This window comes from Amblyraja radiata, chromosome 1 (assembly GCF_010909765.2).
Source record: "Amblyraja radiata isolate CabotCenter1 chromosome 1, sAmbRad1.1.pri, whole genome shotgun sequence".
In the NCBI taxonomy this organism is placed as follows: domain Eukaryota; kingdom Metazoa; phylum Chordata; class Chondrichthyes; order Rajiformes; family Rajidae; genus Amblyraja; species Amblyraja radiata.
In genome coordinates this window covers 155,369,388-155,391,412 of record NC_045956.1, presented here as the reverse complement: position 1 = coordinate 155,391,412, position 22,025 = coordinate 155,369,388, and the positions used below count along the sequence as shown (strand labels likewise).

Below are 22,025 nucleotides of genomic sequence, written 5' to 3'. Positions count from 1 at the left end.
CAGACACGAAATGCTGGAACGCAGCATCCCTGAAGAACCTTCAGAAGGAGGTCTCGACCCAAAACCTTCCTTCTATCCAGAGATGCTGCCTGTCCCGCTGAGTTACTCCAGCATTTTGTGTCTATCTTCAGGGTAAACCAGCATCTGCAGTTTCTTCCGACATACTACCAGAGCCACTGATGTAGTTACTTTTAGCTCTCCCTGTAGTTCAAGGGCAATGAAAGATGAATGATAAATGCCAGCCCTGGCAACAATGTCCCATTCCTGCAGATTAAAAAGCAAAGACCTCAATGCCTCACTTCGTTAAGCAAATCATTTTTCACCACACTTCCGGCAAGATTAAGAAAAGACCAGTGGCCTGAAGTTTAAATGAATTAAAATGCTGAATTTAAATGTAGTTTATTTTGACAGATTTGGCCACTGCTGATAAAGGTATAGTCATATAGGTCAGCTTTTGTCCCAAAACGCAGCAAACTGAAAATTATTCAAACAACAGATGGGGTGGGGAGTGAGAGAGCAAGTTTAGAAAAAATCAACTACCATGTAATTTCCTGACAAGCTGCGAGATATTTCCAATAACTTCAGCAGAACTTATGTTGCTAATTTAAATCCTGTAAATCATTAAACAACTAACGTGCAGAATTTTCTTTCAACATTTGCATTTATCTTTTTCTTATATTTACAATAATCAACAATTCCCTAGAGCAGTTACATTTGATTTCTTTGAATAGTTCATTCATTTATTGTCCATGAGTTTGAGTGCTAAAGCTGGTACCTCACCAAAGTGGATACACCTGTCATTCAAATCTCATTATAACAATTATTTCAGCCATGCAATGCCATAGCTGAACCTGGCCCAGTTCCAATTTGAAGCTCGATCAGAAGACACTTGATCAGAAATCATTGGACAGAGATCAGGTTGTAATGCAAGCTGAATGTAATAATGTGCAGGCAGTATCCAGGTTATGCAACGTTCCATTCCTTAGAACAATTTCACTCCAAATTAGAAACTTCCATTTAAAAAAATACAAAACCGATAAATACCTGCTATAATTCTCTCCAGAGATGCTGCCTGACCCGCTGAGTTACTCCAGCATTTTGTGTCTACCTTTGATTTAAACCAGCATCTGCAGTTCTTTCCTACACCTGCTATAATTCTTTCATTTAACTATTACACTAGCCACAATTCCACTAATGGAATACAGTGTATATCCTGTGCCTATACACGTGAATACAATGAAAGATGTTATTACGGGCTTAAAGAATGTTTTAGCATCATGTGGGAGAGTTTTTGCAAAGTTGGATTTCCGTAAATCATTCATTCATTCATTATCCTTGGAGTCCCCGTAGCTTTCTGGCAGCCCTAAAAACTCAACATGGACTTGAATTTGATGCAAGACTTTGTTCATTTGCAAACACCACTGGATAAACAAATTTATCTGAATGCTCTGACAATGTAATATTTTCAATATCTGCATTAGTGCCTTGAGTTGCAAACTTACAAGTTTTGTACTTATAGGTTTGTACATTGATGGCCCAAGTGATATGGACCATGTGCAGGCAGATTGGGTGGCACGGTGATGCAGCAGTAGAGTTGCTGCCGTACAGCGCCTGCAGTGCCGGAGATCCGGGTTCAATCCAGACTACGGGTGCTGTCTGTACGGAGTTTCAACGTTCTCCCCGTGACCGCGTGGGTTTTCTCCGAGATCTTCGGTTTCCTCCCACACTCCAAAGACGTATGGGTTTGTAGGTTATTTGGCTTGATATAAATGTAAATCGTCCCTAGTGTGTGTAGGATAGTGTTAATGTTTGGGGATCGCAGGTCGGTGCAGACTCAGGGGTGGGGAGGGGGGGGGGGGGGGGGGGGGGAAGGGCCCGTTTCCACGCTGTATCTCTAAACTAAAGTAAATTAGTTTACTTTAGCATCATGTTCGGCAGACATTGTGTGGGCCAAAGGACTTGTATCTGTGCTGTGCGTTTCTACATTCTATGCAAGTCAGAAACAAATAATGATCCCGACTGGGATCATGGGGATGATCAGCATTCGGATAAACAAAATATTACAGCTTTGGGAGCATAAAAATCTTGCTCTTAATCACTCATTCAAAAACACCTAAAACAAGATACACACTTAGCCTTGAACTCTGGTGATAAAATAGTAACAACGGCCCATCGCTGTGTACCAATTCTTCACAGAACTACAGTAGTACCAAATCTGCTAAAACATGGAAATATCTAAGTATGCTGGAAACAATGCTTAGAGCTAAAAATAGCAAGGTAAAAGTATGATTTGCAGTGCTCCAGCCTCCCGCTTAGGATGGTGTGTTGACCACCGCAAGTAATGTACATTCTCAGCAAACTAAGCCTCTTCAAGGACTTCTGACTGGAGGAGCTGTCAAAAAGGCTATCCTACCTGGTTTTAAATATCGGGAAATATCAGAGTGTGGTAACTATTCAATAAGTATAATTTCTCCTTCAAATTGTATTGGTTAAATATAACAATTAATTTAAAGAACCCATGGCTGAGAGCATAAACTATGTGACAAAGTAGGCTCTATTATACTTAAATAACTCAATGTTAGGAAAAAATATAAATCACCAACAATTTCTCAGAGTATTCATTGCAAGCGATGAACGAAATTATTGATAGCACAAGATTTTCCACAAAAGTATTTTATAAATTGATACAATAAGCTTCTTCTCAAGCCTATTGACCTCTAAGGCACACAGTAAAACTAATTAATACATTTCCCACACATATCCTCAACTGCTTGAAGCAACAGAAACAAGTGAGGCTGCTAGCTTTGCATGATATTAGGGCCCGCATGACCATTTTTCAAACATTTCTTTTAGGTTTTTGGCCAAGGACTTATTCAATAAGCTGAGTACATACCTACAATGCACATACTTCCTTCGCAAAGTTCTCCAAAGCAGCATGGCTCGCATTTTTTTAACTTTATCTCACTGGTAATGAGGCAGCATAGAATTATTCCGCGTGGTAAGATGACACTACACCAACTTTCTTGGTATTTAGATCAATATTAAATACTGAAATTATTACTTTATCATTACATGTAATCAACTTTCACCACACTGAGCCAATTACTGTACTTTCTGAGTAGTGAATGGGTTTCCTAATCTAAATTCTAATCACCCTGTCATTCACAACAGACTTAGTAATGCTTCACTAGCACAGTATTCACATGCAAAATACTCTAAATAGGCCAATTACAATCCATCTCCTGTTCTTCGGTTAACCCGCTGAGAACTGAAGGACTATTGCCGCAGCCAGACGCTAAATAATATAAAAAGAGAGGAGCTCTTTTGTAAATTAGTGAACATGTCTCTACGCCTGAATTTCTTTCACAGAGTGCGACATAGCAACGCCTCCTGTCTCAGTCGAAAAGAGGTGGAGGACACATCGAAGAGAGCAAGGCAGACAACTCCTGCCAAGCGGAAAATAAATCAGTTCGCAAACATGCTGTTGATGGCTCAACTTTTAATTCTGAATAAAATAAATAATAAATTAAAAGGCTATTATTTTTTTTATTTAGTGTGGCTTCAATTTGGAGAAATGGGAACAAAATCTAAGAGCAAAGAGATGAGTGATTAATTTTACCATTCATGTTCTCTCCGCTTGGCTGCTATCATAAAACTGGGATCAAAATAAAAACTCAGAAATTAAAACTGAAAATGTTCAATTTACTTTACAGTAGAAAAATATTTATGAGTAGCTACAGATTTTTTTAAACTGCAAATTTCAATATTTCCTTGTTCATCCGATGTCCATGTTGCTTTATCCAAAATAAAGGAATTACTTAACAAAATAATATGTTTGCTAGGGATTGCAAGTTTCTTTACACTTTAACTTTACTATCATTTCAATCAGATAATCATCTCCCATATGTGTTTCTTAAGGAGAGACAGTATGAGAGAGAGTGGGATGGTATGAGAGAGTGTGACAGTACGAGGGACAGAATGAGAGAGTGACAGTATGAGGGAATATGACATTGAGAGACTGTATGAGAGAGACTATGAGAGTGACTGTACAAGAAAGAAAGAGAGAGAGAGAGAGAGAGAGAGAGAGAGACAATGAGAGAGAGAGAGAAACTATGAGAGAGAGAAACTATGAGAGAGACTATGAGAGAGACTGTGAGAGACTATGAGAGAGAGACTGTATGAGAGAGAGACTGTGAGAGAGACTGTATGAGAGAGAGACTGAGAGGAACTATGAGGGAGGGAGAGGGAGAGAGAGCTTGGTGTCAATGAGGCAGGAGAATCGCATCTGCAAAGGGCCATGACCTGTTATTTTACTTTATTGATAGTTGATAGTATTTTTGTATTTCACTTTAATAAATAGTTATTTGTGCTCTTAAAGGGGGGGGGGGAGGAGAGAGAGCGAGAGCGAGAGCGAGAGCGAGAGCGAGAGCGAGAGAGAGAGAGAGAGAGAGAGAGAGAGGCAACCATGTTTTTCTATCACCTCCTCTTTGATCTATGCTTTTAAAAATGCATTTCATCTGTAAATCTTCCACTTCCCATCAACATATGGAGTTCAGTCACGGATCAGACACAAATCCATTACTTTGTAGAACTTGCTTGAGGCACAAAATACTTTTCCTCTGTTTCCATTTTGCAAACAGAAGTAGACCATTCAACCCACTGGTGTTTAGCTATTCGATTAAATTATGGTTGGTCCATTACTCATATAGGCTTTATAGATCTGCCTTTGTCTCATATTTTTTAATACCCTCATGCAGCCACAGCTATCGATATCATTCTTGGAAAGTTCCAACTATTGCAGTATCAATAACGAGAAATATGTCAAAAAATGTGACACCAGTTTTTCACTCCTTAATGGTCTAAACGGTTCTTGCGATAAGTGCAGACTTGACAGCTGAGTTCTCCAACATATTTTATTTCTGCCCACAGAGCTACCTTGCTACACCCAATTACTTTATTCATGAGTTTATAAGTGATGGGAGCTGAATTAGGCCATTTGGCCCATCGTCTATTCTGCCATTCAATCATGGTTGATCTATCTTTCCATCTTAACCCCATTCTCCTGTTAATTGCAATGCCTCAACTTCAGCTAAAGTTTCTGCTGATATTGAACAGTCCAGTGTTTTTTTTTTTAAACCAAATGTAGGCAATGTAAATGATCTCAGATTCAATCTTTAAAATTTCACAGTGGCTGTAGTTAAGAAATAATCAGTAAGCATGAAATGTATATTCTAGATTTAAAAGAAAAGAAGCACTTTAAAATATACGAGGACTAATGGAATTTTCTGAATCAATGGAAACTATTTCTTCCGGTGGGAAATGCCATTACCTTAACTTGCCACAGAAGGTAGGTGGGAGATGGCCTACAATATATGGGGAGTGCTCTTCACTGTGTAGGATCTGAGTGTCAGAGTGTTACAGCATGGAAACAGGCCCTTCGGCCCAACGCGTTCATGCCAACCAAATTGCCCCATCTAAGCTCAACTAACTCCTAGGGCAGATCGTTCCATATACCCACCACATTCTAGTGAAAAGTTGCACCTCAGATTGCTATTAAATCATTTCCCTCTCACCTTAAACTTATGTCCTCTGGTTCTTGATTCCCCTACCCTATCAATTGCCCCCATGATTTTATAAACCTGTATAACTCATTAGCCTCCTCCGTTCCAAGCAATATAGTCTTGCTGTGAATATTTATAGCCAGATGCCAGATGTGGGATGACAGATGGCACAATGGGCTAAGTGTTCGGCTGGCAACCGGAAGGTAGCTGGTTCGAATCCTGCTTGGAGTGCATACTGTCGTTGTGTCCTTGGGCAAGACACTTCACCCACCTTTGCCTGTGTGTGTCCTTGGGCAAGACACTTCACCCATCTTTGCCTGTGTGTGTGAATGTAATTATGTGAAGCACTTTGGGGTCAATGCAAGTTGACTAAAAATGTGCTATATAAGTAAAAAAGAAAAGAAAGAAGAAAGAGACGGTTGGATGGTGAAGTGAGAATAGATTGGTAAAGGATCTTGATCTTGTAGATGTTGAGTATACAGTTGATCATCTCATATGCTTTGGTAAACAAGTCACATTGGCTTGGACCTTGGCCTTTCAGCAGACTGCAGCTCGACTACTGACAGATCAAGTCGTCACTTTTATTTATATAGCACATTTAAAAAACAACTCTCGTTGGCCAAAGTGCTTTATATTGGTGGAGGTACTAACGTTATACAACAGTGGTTCATAGATTAAATACATACAACACTACATACATAAAGCCCTCGCTCAAATGACGTCAAGAAAGACTTGGGAGTAGAGATGAGTTTTAAAGGAGTCGATGGAGGGGGCAGTTCTGATGGGAAGGGGGATGCTGTTCCACAGTCTAGGAGCTGCAACCGCAAAGGCGCGGTCGCCCCTGAGCTTATGCCTAGACCGCGGGATGTTCATTAACCCCAAGTCGGCCGATCTGAGGGACCTGGAGATGGAGTGGTGGGTAAGCAGACTATTGATGGAGGAGGGGGCAAGCCCATTAAGGGCTTTGTAGACATAGAGGATCTTGAAATTTATGCGGAACCGCACAGGGAGCCAGTGGAGAGAGGCCAGGATCAGGGTGATGTGGTCTCTTTTTCGGGTGCCCGTCAGGAGTCTCGCTGCGGCGTTTTGGACCAGTTGCAGGCGGGACAGGGAAAATTGGCTGATGCCAGTGTAAAGAGAGTTGCAGTAATCTAGGCGGGAGGAGATAATTGTGTGGATGATCTTTTCGAGGTCATCAAACTGGAGGATTTGTTTTATTTTAGCTATCGTCCGAAGCTGAAAGAAGCTAGCTTTTACCACGGCATTGACTTGTTTGTCAAATTTCAATGCTGAGTCAAATATCACGCCAAGGTTTTTGACGTGAGGTTTGAGTAGTGGGGTAAGGCTCCCAAGACTGCCTGCTATAATTTTGATTGAGTCCGAGGGGCCGAGAAGGATGACCTCAGACTTACTCTCGTTTGGTTGGGGGAAGTTCTGGGCCATCCAGCACTTTATATCCTCGAGGCAGCGGGTAAGGTTAAGTAGATTTGATTGGTTTTTGGGCTTCAGGGGGAGAGAGTTGTGTATCGTCTGCGTAGCAATGGAAGGAAATGCCGTGCCTTTGAATGACTTGGCCTAAGGGGAGCATATACAGGGAGAAGAGAATGGGGCCAAGGATGGAATCTTGTGGAACCCCACAGCAGAGATTAGCTGGGGAGGAGAATGAGTTGCCTATGATAGTAGAGAAACTCCTACCTTTGAGGTAAGAGATGAACCAGCTCAGGGCAGTGCCATCAATACCAACCACGTACCGGAGACGGTCAATTAGGATGGTGTGGTCGACAGTGTCAAATGCTGCGCTGAGGTCGAGAAGGAGCAGGATTGCACAGTCGCCGGAGTCTACAGTGAGCAGTAGGTCATTATGTACCTTCAACAAGGCAGAATCTGTGCTGTGGTGAGCCCTGAAACCTGATTGGAAAGTTTCCAAGATCGTATTTTGGTGAAGGTAAGTCATAAATTGACAAAATTACCTTTTCAAGGGCTTTTGAAAGGAAAAGCAGTTTAGAAATGGGTCTGTAGTTGCTTGGCAAGGGGGGGGTCGAGGTTAGGTTTTTTCCAGGAGGGGCTGGACCACCGCATGCTTGAAACGATAGTGGCATTTAAGTGGCTTTTAGATGAGCACATTGACATTAAGATCACAAGTGATAGAAGCAGAATCAGGCCATTCGGCCCATCAAGTCTAGCCTGCCATTCATTCATGGCTGATCTATCTCTCCCTCCTAACCCCATTCCCTGCCTTCACCCCATTGCAGAGAATGGAGGGATATGAAAAGGTTTAGGTTTATTATTGTCATAGTATCCAAACAGAATAGATGTACCGTACATAAATACGATTGAGCAAAGGGGAAGATGCAGAATGTAGTTCTCAGCATTGTAGCACATTAGTTCCATGGACAAAGTCCAATGTTCTTAGTGGGGTAGAGGTGAATTGAACAGTATCCAAGCTCATGGAAGGAGCCTGTTAACAGAAGAGAAGAGGCTGTTCCTGTGTCTAGTGGTGTACACTTTGAAGATTCTGTGCCTTCTACCGGACAGGAGCACGGACAAGAAAAAATGACTGCGGTGGCACAAAATCTTTGGTAATGAGTCTGAAGAGGGTCCCGAACCGAATCGTCACCTATCTTTTTCTCTAGAGATGCTGCCTGCCTGATGCTGATTTACTCCAGCACTTTGTGTCTATCTTTGATTATGTTGGCTGCTTTTCCGAGGCAGCGTGAAGTGTAGATGAAGTTGAGGGTAGGAAGTCTGGCCTCTGTGATCGCAGGGCTGCCAACTCTCACGCTTTGAGCGTGAGAATAACGCATTTGAACAAATTCTCACGCTCTCACGCTGATCAAAAAGTTATCACGCTCTGTCGTGAGAAATTCTGTGATCAATGAAAATGTCAAAACTCACATAAACTGCATGGGCCGCGGGTGTTGGAGAGCCGGGGCTGAGGGAGGGATGGAAGCAGAACCAGCGGCAGGGACAGATGCGGGGAGCCGGCGCTGGCGAGTATTTGCCGGCGCTGGCGAGTGTTTGCCGGGGCTGGCGAGTATTTGCCGGGGCTGGCGAGTGTTTGCCGGAGCTGGCGAGTGTTTGCGGGGCTGGCGAGTGTTTGCCAGAGCTGGCGAGTATTTGCCGGAGCTGGCGAGTGTTTGCCGGGGCTGTCGAGTGTTTGTGGGGATTGCGAGTGTTTGCCGGGGCTGGCGAGTGTTTGCCGGGGCTGGCGAGTGTTTGCCGGGGCTGGCGAGTGTTTGCGGGGATGGCGAGTGTTTGCCGGGGCTGACGAGTGTTTGCCGGGGCTGGCGAGTGTTTGCCGGGGCTGGCGAGTATTTGCCGGAGCTGGCGAGTGTTTGCGGGGCTGGCGAGTGTTTGCCAGAGCTGGCGAGTATTTGCCGGAGCTGGCGAGTGTTTGCCGGGGCTGTCGAGTGTTTGCGGGGATAGCGAGTGTTTGCCGGGGCTGGCGAGTGTTTGCCGGGGCTGGCGAGTGTTTGCCGGGGCTGGCGAGTGTTTGCGGGGATGGCGAGTGTTTGCCGGGGATGGCGAGTGTTTGCCGGGGCTGACGAGTGTTTGCCGGGGCTGGCGAGTATTTGCCGGAGCTGGCGAGTGTTTGCGGGGCTGGCGTGTGTTTGCCGGGGCTGGCGAGTGTTTGCAGGGCTGGCGAGTCGCTCGCTGCAGCTCCGACCGTGGAGCAGCCTCAGTACAAGAGTCCCGGGCCGTCGGAGGCGTCGGAAGCGTTGCGCCGCCGCCATGAGAGTCTCTGTTCCGAAGGGACAGAGACTCTCAAAGGGAGGGGGAGAGAGAGAGGAAAAGGAGACAGGGAGACGGGGGGGGGGGGGGGAGAGGAGGGAGAGGGGGAAGAGAGAGAGGAGAGGGGGGAGAGTGAGATAGGAGAGAGGGGAAGAAAGAGAAGGTGTGAGGGGGAGGGGGAGGGAGAGAGGGGGAGAAAGAGAGGGGGGGGAGAATGAAAAGGGGGAGAAAAGAAGAGAGAGAGGGAAGAGAGAGGGTAGAGAGAGGGTGTGGAGGGGGAGGAGAGATGGAGGAGAGAAGGGGAGAGGGAAGGGGAGAGAGAGGGGGAAGAGAGAGGGGTGGTAAAAGAGAGAGGGGGGAAAGAGAAACGGGGAAAGAGGGAGAGAGGGATAGACAGAGGAGAAAGAGAGGGGAGAGAGAGGGTAGAGAGCAAGGGGAGTGTGAGGTGGGATGGAGGTGGCAGCATCATGCTGTGGGGATGTTTTTCAATGGCAGGAACTGGGAGACTAGTCAGGGTCGAGGGAAAGATGAACGGAGCAAAGTACAGAGAGATCCTTAATGAAAACCTGCTCCAGAGCGTTCTGGACCTCAGACTGGGGCAGAGATTCACCTTCCAACAGGACAACGACTCTAAGCACACAGCCAAGACAACGCAGGAATAGCTTCGTGACAAGTCTGTGAATGTCCTTGAGTGGCCCGGCAAGATCCCAGACTTGAACCTGATCGAACATCCCTGGAGGGACCTGAAAATAGCTGTGCATCGACGCCCCCCATCCAACCTGACAGAGCTTGAGAGGATCGGCAGAGAAGAATGGGAGAAATTACCCAAATACAGGTGTGCCAAGCTTGTAGCATCATACCCAAGAAGACTTGAGGCTGTAATCGCTGCCGAAGGTGCCTCAACAAAGTACTGTGAAGGGTCTGAATACTTATGTAAATGTGATAATTCAATTCTTTATTTTTAATTACTTTGCCAAAATTTCTAAACACCTGTTTTTGCTTTTTTTATTATGAGGTATTGTATATAGATTGATGAAAAAAATTAATTTAATCCATTTTAGAATAAGGCTGTAACGTAACAAAAAGTGAAGGGGTCTGAATACTTTCTGAATGCACTGGGTATCAATTTACAATTACAAGAGGCATAGATAGGGCAGGCAGAATATTTTTTCCTGGGTGGAAATGTCAAGATCTAGATGCATAGCTTTAATGTTTGAGGAGAGAACTGCAGATGCTGGTTTAATTCAAAGATAGACACAAAATGCTGGAGTAACTCAATGGTCCAGGCAGCATCTCTGTCAGGATAGTTGCTGCCTGACCCGCTGAGACTCCAGCATTTTGTGTCTATCTTTGGCATAGCTTTAAGGTGAGATGGACAAAGTTTAAAGCAGATACGTGGGGGAGGTTTTGTTATACAAAGAGTAGTATGTGCCTAGAATATGCTGTCAGGGATAGTGGTGGAAGCAAATACAATAGTGGTGTTTTTTTGAGAGGCTTTTAGATAGGCACATGGATATGCAGGGAATGGAGGGATATGGATCACATGCAGGCAGTGAAAATTAATTTACCATCATGTTCGGCAGACATTGTGGGCCAAGGGATTATTTTGGTGATGTGCTGTTCTATGTTCTAAATCGATGCATTATTTGCTCCTTACTGAAATATGGTTGGGGTTCCTGGTGACCGTTATAGGTTTGTTAGCGATAGGTTGAAAGTGTGTTGGAGGCATGGGGAAAAGGATAAAATAAGTGAATTATTTCCTCCTTTTTGGCTCCATTTCCTAAAATTATTCCGTTATTCAAGGGAGGCGAATAATTTCATTTCCTGGGAAAAAGGTACCATTTGCATTACTGAGAAACTGAAGGCATTTGTGCTGTCATAGTTTACAGGTTGAGTGCCACCTGCCTCATCTTCTTGATGGAATTTTAATTGAGCAGACAATACTGACTCTCAGATGTGGCTGAAAAATCTAAGGAGGACCACGAACCAGCACACATTATATTTTTGAGTTCTCTAAACCCTTTGCATTGATCAATCAGAAAGGACTGCTCAGATTTGACTGTTCCAAGAAATCCATTGCCAATTTGCATTTGCTGGCTCCTGATCTACTCAATCTCAATTTAAACATACCAACTAATCTCAATGAAGACAGTTCTCAAACAAAGTTACATAATTTTTCCTATACCTATCTCAGCCTTTTGCGCTGCAGTTTTGCACTATACCTCCAGTAAATTTCTTATGAGGGTGGGGAAATCTTTCAAACTAATGTGAAGCCGTAGAATCTCTGGGACTGCACTGCAGATCTAAAGTAATCTGATTTTATCATTACAATAGCCAGTCCCAGTATCCTCGCCATCTTCAACAGTTCTCTGGCCACTGGCTCGTACCTGCTGCTACAACCATGGCTGGCAGCGTGTGCCAGGCATCCACCCTCTCTGCTTACATCTATGCACTCCAATCGTTGACATTTCCACCCAGCGAAAAACATCTGATGGTCACCATTTCATACACCCCTGTTGACTTTTCCTCAACTTCCGACCTCCCACAGGAAACAATCCATGCGAGGATATTAGCTACTTCTTGTAGCTAATATCCTCTAATCCAAGCATCATTCTGGTCATTTTTTTCTGCACCCTCTCCAAAGCCCCCACATCCTTCCTGTAAAGGGTGAACTGCTTACAATACTCCAAATGTGGATCAACCAAAGCTTTGTGAAGCAGCATCTTGGTCCTCTGACCTATACTCAACTGACAAATGAAGATATACATGTTATATGCCTTATTTACCACTCTATCTACTGTATTGACACTTTCAGGGAGCCTTGCACTTGGGCCCGAATATCGCTCAGTACATCAATACTGTTAAGTGTATTGCCATTAACTGTACACTTCCCTCTTACATTCGACCTCCCAAAATGCAGCACTTCATATTTGCTCTGTTAAACTACATTGGCCATTTCTCCATCCATGTCTGTAACTGATTTATATCACACTGTATCCTTTGGCTGTCACTGTCCATAACTCCACCAAATTTGGTGTCACCTGCAAACTTACCAACCAATACATCTACATTTACATCCAACATTTATATATATCACAAATAACGGAGGTCCCAGCACAGATCCCTTGTGGAAATATACTTTTCAGAGAGTAATCCGCATCAAGACTGAAGAAAACAAAGTAAGAACACAGTTGCTCTGTAACTTTGAATCAGTTACACATATCAGATTTTGTAAGCACTAAAATCACATATTGTCATTGTAGTCAGTAATTCGAATACACAAATTACTTCCTTGGAAATATTTTAAATGCTTGATTCTTCTCTGCTTAAAGCATTTTTAAATGACAGGTTCTGACAAAAATGGTGAATTCACAGGCTTGTACATACCTCCATCAATGATTTTGTGTGTTAAAAGATACTATGAAAGGTTGTCACCAACCTCTCCACCATTTGTATTAAGCACCATTAAGATACACCTGTATAATTGATAGTTTAGACCTGCACTGACTTGTTCTGAAGCAGAATATGATAGTCATTTTGGGAATGATGTGAATCCCAAGCAGTTGTCCCTAATAGGGCCATTATAAGAACCAATCATTGTTTTACTCTCACAGTAATACAATTTGAAGAAGGTTTGTTTAGTTCAGAGATACAGTGCGGAAACAGGCCCTTCAACCCACCGAGTCCATGCCAACCAGCGATCCCCATACACTTACACTATTCTACACACAGAAGGGACAATTTACAATTAAACCAAGCCAATTTACCTACAAACCTGTACGTCTTTGGAGTGTGGGAGGAAACTGGAGATCCCGGAGAAAACCCACAAGGAAATTTCAGATCAAAAGTACAGCAAACGTCAGTTTTTTAAAGTCCATTTTAGCTGTCAGGACAAAGCAGACTTTAATTTATCAACTCTTCATAAGGCCTGCGACAAAATAATATATTTCTTACTATGCCACTGAAATATCAGTCTACATTGAATTCAAACTTTTATCTCTTGCTTCAAATTGTCAGCTTTCAGAGTCACAGAAGCTAAAACTTATTTATTTTGTCACATATGGACATTAAGCATTGAAGACATTTGAACAGCAAAAGACACTTGGAGAGTATATGGGCTGCATTCTGGTCGCTGCTAATTTTTAACCCTCTTCGGATCGTTGACCTTGTCGTGGTGAAGAGGCTTGCGTGACCCCATGATCCGAGAACGATGCCGTCGGAAGCACCAGCTTCTGGTAGGGCCACCCATGGCGGTAAGCTCGAGGATGAGGGTCCAGACTAAGAACGATCTAACCTACAAGACCTCAACGACGGACCAGGTGGACAAAGTTACCTTGAACTCAGCGGCTGTGAAGGCGGATGAAGGCTGCAACAGATCTATCTGCTCCAATTGTCTTGGTCCCCTTGCCATTGGAATTAGTTGATTAATTTGTGAAGGACCGTGTACTTCTTGGAGTGCAACATCAAGTACGTGTTAAACAAACACACGCACAGGCGTCTCCATTCTGTGAGCTGCAAAGCCAGGATTGGACTCATAAGCCACCCGAGAGTCCATAAAAACAACAGAACATAGACCATCATCTTCGACCTTGAGGGATAGCTACAACGACAAATTTTTCAACATGTTGAAAAATTAGCGGCGGCCAGAATTTTGACACCATGGAGAGTAGCAAGAATTCTTGTGACGTAGTTGCAGTGGTAGTGGGTCGCCAGCAGGTCGTAGGTTGTCGCCGGTGCTGACCGGTGAATTTCATTGGCTCATTTGGGAAAAAAACGTAAACAGTAGTTTTCAGAACCAAGGATAACCGACCGGTAATGTTAATGTCCGCAGAGCTTCACAGCCGTGTATCTCTGGCTTCTTAAAAGTTGTCTCCACTACTTCTCCTCACCCCGTCTCCCCCCCTCTTATAAAGGAATTAAGTGACCCTTCCCGTACACTGTGCTTTCACCCTCTTAATTACAGCGCCAACCTTCCTGTTCATCGTGGTGTGTGTCTGTATCACCTTGGCTTTTAACCGCCTGCATAACTGGCTTGTGAAGGAAGTGATGTGTGTGAGTGTGAGTGTGAGTGTGAGTGTGAGTGTGAGTGTGTGTGTGTGTGTGTGTGTGTGTGTGTGTGTGTGTGTGTGTGTGTGTGTGTGTGTGTGTGTGTGTGTGCGTGTGCGCGTGTGTGTGTGTGTGTGTGTGTTCCACTCTGACAGTCACCGTTCCAGTCGCCGGTTTTTCAGCGACCTGCTACGACTTGACAGTCGCCAGCAGTCGCCTGAAAAATCGCCAAAGTGGGACAGGCCCATTATAAATAACAGTTATAAATTAGATAACTTCAAGACCGAAAGTCAAAAACTTTTTTCATGACAAACAAATTTTCATCGTTTTACCACCAATTTGGACACCACAAATGTGACATTAAAAACTCTGCCACATTTAGTCATGAAAATTTAATTCATAAATAAACTTTATATGGCCCCTCATACATATACGTTTTGATAATGATCTAGGGAAATATCTTCATCAACACCAGGAGAAAAATACAGTAACACGTCTGGTAATCTGCGGAGCAAAGATCCCGTAACGGCCGTTATGCTTGGTGTCCATTGTCACAATGGCCGTTATCAGGGTCGGTACCTCCGTACGTTAAACCACAGAGGCTCCAAACTGCTTTTCACAAACCCCAACGATGTATCCTATGGTAGTAGTGATTTTTGGGCAAGTTAATTATTTTTGTTATATTCACATTTCACATATCAAAAACACCGTGGTGTCAAAAACACAACGACCGTTTAGGATACATTTTCCAACTTTTTAAAGTCAATTAAAAAAATTTGGGGCATAAATTGGGCATCAAAACTAAGAAACTGAGCCAATCTTCAATTTGGTAACACACTGTCTCTTGTTTACCTTTCGTATGGACCAAGTCGCTAACTTCATTCCTTCGTGTCAACCTCCGGAAGCTCCACAACGACCGTTATGGAAACATTTAACGTAATAAAAAATTATCCCAAATCAAACCTTCTTAAGAATCATCGACCATCGATATAGCTCAAATCCATAATGTAATGTTCGTTTTTTTCTATCTATGGACATAATTTGGTTTTCTCAAATAATGTAACGTTCGTTTTCTGGGATACTAAACCTCCGCGGGTCCACCACAACTTACGTTTGTGTGTATGATGTGTAACGCACGTTGCGGTGTCCACTCAGATGGATGCAGTATTCTACTACATAATCAGGTGAATGCAGTGGAAACAATGTTTCCAATTTTATTGTTCCATGTGGTATTCATAAACATAGAAAGGAATAAGAAATACGAGCACTTACTGTGCCAACCAGGTCACTGGTGGACACCACACGACAAAAATGTATTTGTGTATTCTGATGCCATTTTCAGAAACTTGTCATTAATATGCTATCTTTTCTTATATTTATTGTTGATACTATGTTAGTCATGAACCCAATAAAGCGCTTGTCAACTTTGTTGAAGGAATCTGAAATTTGACCCCCTAATTGTGTCACATTATTGTGTGCCAGTATTGTAAAAAGACATATATGGATAGGAACAGTTTAAAAGAATATAGGCCAAATGCAGGCAGATGGGACTACAGTAGATGGGGCATCTTGGGTGGTGTGGGCAAGTTGGGCTGAAGGGCCTATTCCCATGTTGTATGACTGTGACTATCTCAACAGCTCTTTTAAGAGATCAGAGAAATCCTTCCTAATTCACTGATCATTATTTTTAAATTCACCAATGCCAGCCAAAGTTACATACAGTGCCCTCCATAATATTTGGGACAAAAAACCATCATTTATTCATTTGCCTCTGTAATCGACAATTTTAGAAAGGTAATTGAAAAAAATCACATGTGGTTAAAGTGCACACTGTCAGATCTGTCAGAAGTGCACAAAGGCCATCTTTATACATTTTGGTTTCACCATGTAAAAATTACAGCAGTGTTTATACATAGTCCCCCCATTTCAGGCACCATAATGTTTGGGACACATGGCTTCACAGGTTCCTTTGTGGCTCATAATTGCTGAGGTGTGTTTAATTGCCTCCTTAATGCCAATATAAGAGAGCTCTCAGCACTTTCCTCCAGTCCTTCCATTACCTTTGGAAACTTTTATTGCTGTTTATCAACATGAGGACCAAAGTTGTGCCAATTAAAGTCAAATAAGTCATTATGAGACTGAGAAACAAGAATAAAACTGTTAGAGACATCAGCTAAACCTTAGGCTTACCAAAATCAACTATTTGGAAGAAAGAGAGCTTGCTAATTGCAAAGGGACTGGCAGGCCAAGGAAGACCTCCACAGCTGATGACAGAAGAATTCTCTCTATAATAAAGAAAAACCCCAAACACCTGTCCAACAGATCAGAAACACTCTTCAGGAGTCAGTTGTAGATTTGTCAATGACCAGTGTCCACAGAGGACTTCATGAACAGAAATACAGAGGCTAAACTGCAAGATGCAAACCACTGGGCATGTATGACCATTGATTATTGATGATACAACTGCTGACGGTAGTAGCATAATGACCTCTGAAGTGTATAGACACATCCTATCTTCTCAAGTTCAAACAAATGCCTCAAAACTCATTGGCCGGTGGTTCATTCTACAGCAAGACGATGATCCCAAACATACTGCTAAAGCAACAAAGGAGTTTTTTAAAGCTAAATAATGGTCAATTCTTGAGTGGTCAAGTCAATCACCTGATCTGAACCCAATTGAGCATGCTTTTTATGTGCTGAAGAGAAAACTGAAGGGTACTAGCTCCCAAAACAAGCATACGCTAAAGATGGCTGTAATAGAGGCCTGGCAGAGCATCACCAGTGAAGACACGCAGCAAGTGGTGATGTCCATGAATCACAGACTTCAAGGAGTCATTACATGCAAAGGATATGCAACAAAATACTAAACATGACTACTTTCATTTACATGACATTGCTGTGTCCAAAACATTATGGTGCCCTGAAAAGGGGGGACTATGTATAAACACTGCTGTAAATTCTACATGGTGAAACCAAAATGTATAAAAATGGCCTTTCTTAAAATCTTATAATGTGCACTTTAACCACATGTGATTTTCTCTATTACAAGTCTCAAATTGCAGAGTACAGAGGCAAATGGATCAATGTCCCAAACATTATGGAGGGCACTATATTATCTAATGATCATCCAATGGTTAATTGTTGGAACTTGCACTGCACAAATTGACAGTCATATGCCTTTCAAAAGAACTTGACAGCCATATATACTTCAAAAGAACTTCATTGAGTCAAAGCACTTAAAGATATCTGGCAGTCACTACAGGCAATATACAAATAAAAGTCTATCTTTGTTTGAAGATTCATGAACATTGGAGTGAAGCTGCGGCTAAAACAAATGGGCTAATGTTTGCAAACATGGAACTTTCCATAACCAAATCAACAAATTCTCTTTTGTTTGTGATCTTGGCTAGATCTAATATTTATGGAAGGGATACAAATATTGCCCATAACATTTGTGAGTTAGGGAAAGCAGAATACAACCATGGCCACAGACAACTATTCTCAATCTTGGTAACCTGGTTGTAAATGAGACATAATTCCTTTGTGGCTCATAAACAAAGGACAGTCACTGAAGGAAAGCTTCCCATGAACAACATTTAATCACGAATCATAGAGTCCACGTTTATATAAATGAAAACAGAATGTTAAAAACTTTCCACCTTCCATAACTTTATGACAGTCTACAACTAATAATTATCAGCATACATATTATTAGCTTCATAAAAAGCAATTCATAAAAAAAAGTCAATTGTGTCTGATTCTAGAGAGAAATAAAAATTGTAACTCCAATTTGTTCTGCTACAGAACTTCATATTTCCTATGCAAGGAATAACAAGGGAGCGGAGTTTATAATATATGAAGATCAACTTCATTGATTTATTCCTTGTGGCACAGTGAGGAACACTGCAGTGCTAGACATAGTTCGAGAAAATGAGAACCAAGCATGAGTGGGTAAACATCCAGGAAACAGCAATCAAAGGATGAAATAAAGAAAAGTAGACCATGCCAAGGGGAACTAGTCAACTAGGGAAGAGTCAATTTTAATGCTGAGCGCACAAATATGGCACTTGAACCAAAGCTTAGCTGGCCAAACTGTATTTCAGAATTAGGAGACCTTTAAGTGGAGATGTTTCAGCTGCACACTAGGTGCATTTCCAAGAGGGATAATGGTGAGGACCCTACAGTGTGATTTGCTGAATAAAAAGATAGACATGTGTAGTAAGGAACTGCAGACGCTGGTTTACACCGAAGATAGACACAAAATGCTGAAGTAAGTCAGCAGGTAAGGCAGCATCTCTGTTCAAGTTCAAGTTCAAGTTCAAGTTTATTGTCATGTGTCCCTGATAGGACAATTAAATTCTTGCTTTGCTTCAGCACACAGAACATAATAGGCATTGACTACAAAACACATGAATAAATAAACTGATAAAGTGCAAATAACAAATAATAGGTTATTAATGTTTAGAGTTTTGTCCGAGCCATGTTTAATAGCCTGATGGCTGTGGGGAAGTAGCTATTCCTGAACCTGGTCGTTGCAGTCTTCAGGCTCCTGTACCTTCTACCTGAAGGTAGCAGGGAGATGAGTGTGTGGCCAGGATGGTGTGGGTCTTTGATGATACTGCCAGCCTTTTTGAGGCAGCGACTTCGATAAATCCCCTCGATGGAAGAAAGGTCAGAGCCGATGATGGACTGGGCAGTGTTTACTACTTTTTGTAGTCTCTTCCTCTCCAGGGCGCTCAAGTTGCCGAACCAAGCCACGATGCAACTCTACTGCACAGCATGCTCTCTACTGTGCACCTGTAGAAGTTAGAGAGAGTCCTCCTTGACAAACCGACTCTCCGTAATCTTCTCAGGAAGTAGAGGCGCTGATGTGCTTTCTTGATAATTGCATCAGTGTTCTCGAACCAGGAAAGATCTTCAGAGATGTGCATGCCCAGGAATTTGAAGCTCTTGACCCTTTCAATCATTTACCCGTTGATATAAACGGGACTGTGGGTCCCCATCCTACTCCTTCCAAAGTCCACAATCAGTTCCTTGGTTTTGCTGGTGTTGAGGGCCAGGTTATTGCGCTGGCACCATATGGACAGTTGCTCAATCTCTCTTCTATACTCGGACTCATCCCCATCAGTGATACGTCCCACAACAGTGGTGTCGTCAGCGAACTTGATGATGGAGTTCGCACTATGACCGGCTACGCAGTCATGAGTGTAGAGTGAGTACAGCAGGGGGCTGAGCACGCAGCCTTGAGGTGCTCCCGTGCTGATTGTTATCGAGTCTGACACATTTCCACCAATACTCTGGAGAGAAGGAATGGGTGATGTTTCGATTCGAGGCCCTTCTTCAGACTGAGAGTCAGGGGAGAAGGAGACACAGAGATATGGAAGGGTAAGGTGTGAAAACGAGACGTCAAAGGGGATGCGGTTCAAGGAAAATGTAGAATAGATTATTGTTAGCTAGGTAAAAAGAGAAGCAGCTGCATGGACAGAAAATTTACAATGTAATTTGATGTAGTGAAGTTAAGAGAAGTTAAGAAGTTAAGAGAATTTGACAGGTGCCAGACTGTTGATGCAAGTGGAAAGCAGGCTGATTTCCAAGCTCAGAGCTGAAGTGAAAAAGGAATTACGAGAGGTCATGTGGTGATTCTAAGAAAAAGCCGACAGCAAACAGAATCCAAAAATGTTCCACAGGCTGTGAACACGGAAGGATTTCTCAAGACAAATCACGCTATACTAACTTAGAGAGATAGTCATCCTGCATGGAAACAGACCCTTTAGCCCAATTTGCCCATGCCAACCAAGGCACCTGATTTACGCTGGTCCCGACAGCCCACATTTAGCCCATATCTCTCTAAACCTTTCCTATCCATGTACCAAACATGATAACAGTTTTATGATGGGGAGGTGGGGTAGCGTTGCTGGTTAGAGAGGAGATTAACGCAATGCAAAGGAAGGACATTAGTTTGGAGGATGTTGAATCGGTATGGGTAGAGCTGCGAAACACTAAGGGGCAGAAAACGCTGGTGGGTGTTGTGTACAGGCCACCTAACAGTAGTAGTGAAGTTGGAGATGGTATCAAACAGGAAATTAGAAATGCGTGCAACAAAGGCAAAACAGTTATAATGGGTGACTTCAATCTACATATAGATTGGGTGAATCAAATTGGCTGGGGTGCTGAGGAAGAGGATTTCTTGGAATGTATGCGGGATAGTTATCTAAATCAACATGTAGAGGAACCAACGAGAGAGCAGGCTATTTTAGACTGGGTATTGAGTAATGAGGAAGGGTTAGTTAGCAGTCTTGTTGTACGTGCCCCCTTGGGCAAGAGTGACCATAATATGGTTGAGTTCTTCATTAGGATGGAGAGTGACATTGTTAATTCAGAAACAATGGTTCTGAACTTAAAGAAAGGTAACTTTGAGGGTATGAGACGTGAATTGGCCAAGATTGACTGGCAATTAATTCTAAAAGGGTTGACGGTGGATATGCAATGGAAGACATTTAAAGACTGCATGGATGAACTACAAAAATTGTTCATCCCGGTTTGGCAAAAGAATAAATCAGGGAAGGTAGTGCATCCGTGGATAACAAGGGAAATCAGGGATAGTATCAAAGCGAAGGATGATGCGTACAAATTAGCCAGACAAAGCAGCATACCAGAGGACTGGGAGAAATTCAGAGACCAGCAGAGGAGGACAAAGGGCTTAATTAGGAAAGAAAAAATAGATTATGAAAGAAAACTGGCAGGGAACATAAAAACTGACTGCAAAAGTTTTTATAGATATGTGAAAAGAAAGAGATGAGTTAAAACAAATGTAGGTCCCTTGCAGTCAGAAACAGGTAAGTTGATCATGGGGAACAAGGATATGGCGGACCAATTGAATAACTACTTTGGTTCCGTCTTCACTAAGGAAGACATAAATAATCTGCCGGATATAGCAGGGGACCGCGGGTCAAAGGAGTTGGAGGAATTGAGTGAAATCCAGGTTAGTCGGGAAGTGGTGTTGGGTAAATTGAATGGATTAAAGGCCGATAAATACCCAGGGCCAGATAGGTTGCATCCCAGAGTACTTAAGGAAGTAGCTCCAGAAATAGTGGATGCATTAGTAATAATCTTTCAAAACTCTTTAGATTCTGGAGTAGTTCCTGAGGATTGGCGGGTAGCAAACGTAACCCCACTTTTTAACAAGGGAGGGAGAGAGAAAACGGGGAATTACAGACCAGTTAGTCTAACATCGGTAGTGGGGAAACTGCTAGTCAGTTATTGAAGATGGGATAGCAGCACATTTGGAAAGTGGTTAAATCATTGGACAAAGTCAGCATGGATTTACAAAAGGTAAATCATGTCTGACGAATCTTATAGAATTTTTCGAGGATGTAACTAGTAGCGTGGATAGGGGAGAACCAGTGGATGTGGTGTATCTAGACTTCCAGAAGGCTTTCGACAAGGTCCCACATAAGAGATTGGTATACAAACTAAAGCACATGGCATTGGGGGTTCAGTATTGATGCGGATAGAGAACTGGCTGGCAAACAGGAAGCAAAGAGTAGGAGTAAACGGGTCCTTTTCACAATGGCGGGCAGTGACTAGTGGGGTACCGCAAGGCTCAGTGCTGGGACCCCAGCTATTTACAATATATATTAATGATCTGGATGAGGGAATTGGAGGCAATATCTCCAAGTTTGCGGA

At 42.8% G+C, this 22,025-nt stretch overlaps 1 protein-coding gene across 11 annotated transcripts in view; it reads right to left on the bottom strand.

Annotated features, from left to right (window-relative positions):
• Window positions 1–22,025, bottom strand: part of tcf4 (transcription factor 4) — a 617,800-nt gene that overhangs the window by 251,041 nt on the left and 344,734 nt on the right. The window contains exon 1 of one of the 11 annotated variants that reach the window (XM_033033254.1): window positions 2,894–3,067. The exons of the other annotated variants lie outside the window; for them this stretch is intronic. The gene's annotated coding sequence lies outside the window, so the exon portion shown is untranslated. Of the gene's footprint in view, window positions 1–2,893; window positions 3,068–22,025 lie in introns of those variants that run through there. 11 annotated transcript variants of the gene reach the window in all.